Raw genomic sequence first — 6,011 nt, 5'->3', positions numbered from 1 at the left:
TTTCTGTTGGCCCTGCATCGCACAGTGGGCCAGAAAGCGGAAAATGCCAGTTGGCTATTTGCCCAGACACAAAAATACAAAAAAAAAAAAAAGAAACGGGGGAATAATTGAATCAAATTGTTTTGGTAAACATTAGCCACTTGGCAGTTTGCCTATTACGTTTTAACAAATCAAATATATTTTAAGTGCAAAATAACATGTTCACAAATATTACAAGGAACCTATTTAAAGCATCGTAAGAATGTTAAGATCGCGAAAATTTCTCTTTCGAATTCGAATTTTACTATCCCATTCGAATTTCTGAAAATCAAATGCAAATCGGTGTTTCGACCAGCAAATTAATCTAATCACATTGATTTGGTAAATATATTTCCTAGTTGGCACACTGCCTATTACGTTTTACATATCAAATAATACAAATAATATGCAAATAATTAATATTAATCAAAATCAAGGCAAACTGTGTTTTCTTACATTTGCATGTCAATTACTTTAATAACGTTGACTTAAGAAATTAAAGAAATTCAAAGTGATTTGGTAAACTGTAGCCACCTGGCAAATTACGTTCATTACGTTTTTCAAACCAAATATATAAAGTCACACTAGATTTGAATCATGAACTGAATACAAATAATGCAATTAATACCATTAATAAAAAATATATCTACATCTAACGAGCTAACCTTTGGGGTTCATTTCTAATGTAAATAATATATCAACATTTACAGAGGAGTTTTGATATTTCTTAGTTTTCATTTTGTCCGTTGTTAATTAGTGATCGTGAAATTGGAGTTCTTGAACTTGGGCCCACTGTGCGGAAGTCGACTGCGCAGCATGTGGGATTCACACGCCAGCCAATCGCTTCCAGCGGCTCTTTTCAACTTTCATTAGAAATTATCTGATGCCACGCCCACTTTCGTGGAGTATCCGATTGTGTGTGTGTGTGTGTGTGTGTGTGTGTGTGTGAGAGTGAGTGTGTGCTTGTGGGGATGCATATATTGAAAATTGGATTTAGCGGCAGCGATATCGCCATATCCCCCCGATTCGGCCATATAGCCCCCCCAATTTTAGCACATCTTAATTCGATAATTGCCAATAATTGCCGTTAATGGAAGAGATGAAACAACAATTGGCGCAACGCCATTGATAAATCGAGGAATATGGCACATTAAATCGGTTATATGTGATACATATGCGATATCAGAGATATAGGCTCCCCTCAAATGCAATTGTTTGGAGCGAAGCGACGACAAACAAACGGATGGATGGACAAACAAAACAAAAGCCCCCCAACTTCCAATGCTTCCATAATTGTTGGGGGGGGGGGGGGGGGGCAGAAACAAAAGAGCCAGACAAGCCGTCAAGCAATTTTTATCGTTTCATTTTTAATTTATTAATTATTTATTTGTTTGCTTAAACGAACGACGTTGTCGTTTATTGTCGTCTCCTCATCGCTTCTCGGTGTTTGTATCTCAATTTTCGGTATTCCGACGTCACGATATGGATATATGGATACGGATACATGAGAGTAAGAGTAAGTATATTTATGCTGATACACAGATGCGGGCCCATCCACAAGTATATGGAACGTATGTATATATAGTTCATAAGCGAGCAATCTAGCAATCGAGCTTACCATATCCGCAATGTTTTGGCCTTCTTGCTTCGCGAGAATTTGGCTGGAAACTCGGTCTAAAGAACATTTGTTTCGCCATTAAGCGGTGGTTCCTTTCATTTCTCGTTTTCTGTCAACTTTATGTTTAAACAAAACATATACGTTTCTTTTGTGTAAATACGCCCGAGTAAGCTATTGAACGATTTCGGTTCGTTTAACCCGGTTTCAAGGCCAGGCTATAACCCACATTTGTTATTCGAAAATTGCTGGTTTTCAAATATATTTTAAACTCCAATTTATATATCGAGTGTTTATATTGTATATTTATAATTATATGATTTAAAGTCACGTGTCGTTTAGAAACCCTTATACGCTTGCGTATACTTAATATTTATTTTGGAAATATTTACTTTTCAGTGTCCACTCTTTGAACGCCTTTTGCACTGCGCAATTGATCCTAGTGGAATAATACCAAAGTGCAGATCGCTTTAAACTTGTCGACGTCATCAGGCGGACAAACAGTGTCGCTGTTATCAATCTCGTGTATCTCATGTATATGTGGATATATGTATATCCACATCCATAGATACATTGAAGGGAAATGGGGAGGAGTGGGGTGGCAGCAGCGAGCGTTGTCCCTCGTTTAATTGTCGTTTTATTTATTAGATATCGCGATTCGATACCCCCACCATCTGCCATTTCAATTAAACACCCAAGGCACAATACAATCTGCACTGATCTGCCCCAAGCTGACTCGGTTAGGATCGAGTGCGTACATGTGCATATATAGTATAGTGAAGTATAGTATATTATGGTGTGTGTGTGTGTGTGTGTGTATATAAGACTGATTCATTTGGCCTCCTGAATGCGTCACCCGGATGCCAATGGGCGGTGGGAGATCCGATGCGATGCGATGTGACTTCCAGTCATAATGGCTTATACAATTATCGCTGGCACCACATGATAGTGTATGTACTATGTAACTGCGAGATGGGGCGCTAATTGGAGGCGCGACACGTGCTAGTATCTGCCAAAGGCTATAATCTATAGGCTATATTCTGAACCTGAAGCTCTATTAATCAAATCGGTGTGAAGTTGCATAACCAAAGTGAAGCCCCCCAAAACAAAGACAAAATCCATACCAGTCATCACAAGATACTTAGCTCTTTTGGGCTGACTAATGCGAGAGATAAGCCACCGCTTGCGATAAGATAGATCTAGATCTCTAGAACTGGAAGTTTGTTTATAAAGCAAATATATTCAAATTTGGTCGCAAAGAATTCGACTGGAATGTAACTAGTTTTACCAAACGGTATTTAGTATGGTAATGAGTTTGTGCCACCCAAAAATGCGTTGTAAAAATAATGGGAACTTTGTGTAGATATCCATAGTTATTGGATTGCACTATTGGGTGGAATCTTCTCAGTACTTATTTTACGGTTTCCAGAAAACCATATCTCTGCCATGCAGTTACTCTAATCTGAAGCAGAAGCCGCTGACTAACCAGCCCAGCGATATTTTCACAGATCTGTTAAATCTTTTGGGATCTTTTGGCGATAAGGAGTGCGTTAGAATTCGTGGACCATGCTTCGCGGTGTTTGTGTTTGGCCTTAGCAAATTGCAAATCACTTTACGAGCTCTGCGAACTGTAAATCTAGTGCCACGGAAAGCGACAAGAGTTGGCTATAACTGTGCACATATAGGGCTATTTATCTGGCCGATCTGGCGACACCCATGTGGGTCAGACAGCGACGAATATATACGAGCACGGGTATTTGCCTTAGCGCCCCGACTACCGCACTTGAATTTTTAATAACCTTTTCAAGTTCACTGCCTCGTATCGTTGTATCATTGTATCATTGTATCATTGTATCATTGTATCATTGTATCATACGGCAGCCATATAATAGCCATTGTTTACTATACTATGCCATCCTAAGCCATCGGATCGGATACCCAGCATTTCATCATCTGCAGCAACATTTGATTCGATTTCGGTTTCGGTTTGGCTCGAGTTCGAACTTGAGTTCGAGTTCGTCGTCGTTATCGTCTGCTGCCGTCGTTCATTCATTAATTCAATCAATTATTAATGGCTAAGAACAATTAACACTTGGCCAAGCCGCTGTAGATATATGTATGTAGCTTCCGAAACGCATATAGATACAGATACATCTGCGATCGGCAGACCGCTCTGCGCCGGACCCAATTGGTTTCCATCCGCCTCGATCTGCCGATCCATCGATTCACCCAACTCCTCTGCGACATGAGTATTATTATTATATTATTTTCCTTTTGTTCGTTGCTGGCGGCTACTTGTGTGAATTGGGATGTCTGAATGCAGACATGCGTATAAAACAATTTAATTAACTTTTTCTGAGCCGCAGCGAGTTTCCACTTCAGCAGCAGATAGCTAAATTAAAGTGCTCATTTCCCTACTCATCCTTAGACAGCTTTTAGCTAATGCAAAAGACCATTAAATTTCTCTGATTACGTTTTAAGTGCTAGATTTTAATTAAAATTGTGCGATTTTCGGGGCGTTCAAGTGTCGAACTTAAAATAGGCAATGCGAGTGATTCACAGCCTTAAAGTGGAGTACTTTAATTATAAAGAAATTTATTTATGATATTTTTATTTTTCGGCAGGTAAAGTACATAGATAAAAGCGAGCCTTGAAAACTGGGAATATGGAAGGTGTGAATCAGCATTGTATGCGGCTATTTCATCAATATGGTCAACGAGTTGTATGAATTACTGCAAACAGTTCGTTAATATTGTTAATATTGTAAATAATCATTAAACGGTTTAAACAGCTGTCACTATTGGCAGTAAAAAGATGTTCGGGTGCTAAGTGTTGAAAATTATAAATATAGCACCCAAGAACCAAGTGTAAGTTTTTCGCTGGCCATTTTGTTTACCAAGTCACAGTTAATTAAATATCAATCTCCCGTCAGCTCTTCACATCGTTTGGGAATCGAGTTGGCTAAATAATGAACTCAGCTAAACGGCATAAATCACACGGGCTCCTAATGTATAATTTACAACAAAAGAAATCTTTAGCCAAATGATGATTGAGTATGGGAAATTCTGCTCGTTCCTGCCATTTAAGTGATTATTATTTTCGATGAAAAATTTCCGCTTTTCAGTAAGAATTTTGTGCGACGCAACTGTTTTTCCTGTCCGAAAAACACCAATTGCCCAACCCAACCCAAACCCCATTACAATCCATTCCAAACCATTTCAACCCATTTAAACCCACGCACGCGAGCCAAGAAGTCCACGGGTGAGTCCGCAACGGTGGTTCAGTCTAGATCGGGAACGGACAGTTAGGATGGTATCGAATGATATGGGGGCTTAGTATCGGCCCGCTTTGAATCATTAGCCATAGACTGTGGCACAGTCATCAATCTTCCAATTGTCCACGTCCATAGCTCGGCTTAGCCCCTTCGATCCGATCCGATCCGATCCATTCCTATCCATTCCTATCCATTCCTATCCGATTCGATTCCAATCGCAACGGAGCCACACGAACAAGTGCCAAAAACTTGGCTGGCACTGCTGAAAAACACTAGATACTCTTGCAAATATCGTGATTAGTGATGGATTTAATGGCTTGCCTAGTTCAATCGCAAAACAAATCTTACGTTTAAACGTTGAGTAAATGATTGGTACCTTCGCTATTTAATGAAACTTTATTTGGGCAACTGCTTTGAATAACTTCCTCAATAAGCAGAAACCTGATTAAAATATGTCATAACTTTCTAATAAAGAAATAAATGATGCATGCACATTATTACAACTTAAGAACTTGATTAAAAAGCATAATGCCCTATAAATCCCCTGCTTAATTGCCAGAAAAGAAACAGTATTCAGAGATCTACATAAGTGGTGTGGAAAATGGTGACAAGTGTGGAGCTGTGAGCGGAGTACCCCCAATGAGGGTATGTAAATAAATATTGTTGAAAACCGGCAAGTCGGCGACGTCGATGGAAACAGAAATCAGCTTGAAACTGCTTGTTGCCGGTTGAAACTAGAATCGGTGGACCGTTCGGATCGGTTCGGATCGGTTGGGTTTCAATTTTGGCTCGGATTGGCTCGGATTGGATTGGATTGGGTTGGGTTGGGTCGGGTTGACTTGCGTGCAACTTGCGGGCCAAGTTAAGACGGGCTTGACTTGGTGGTTATCGGCCCATTAAGACGATTTGCGGGCATCCGTATATCGGACATTGCAAACTAACAAACTGGTGAAAAAGTCGCTGATTTACGGACTTTAACCCGCACCTGACAAAGAAAAAATGAATCCCGATCCCCCATGAGGCCACAAATTATTGGCATGGCCGACTAAGAAATGCATTAAGCTGACTTAAATACGATTATGATGTGGCGTTCTTTAAGTTTCG

Source organism: Drosophila yakuba, chromosome X (assembly GCF_016746365.2).
Source record: "Drosophila yakuba strain Tai18E2 chromosome X, Prin_Dyak_Tai18E2_2.1, whole genome shotgun sequence".
Lineage (NCBI taxonomy): Eukaryota > Metazoa > Arthropoda > Insecta > Diptera > Drosophilidae > Drosophila > Drosophila yakuba.
Note: the sequence above shows the minus strand (reverse complement) of the source record.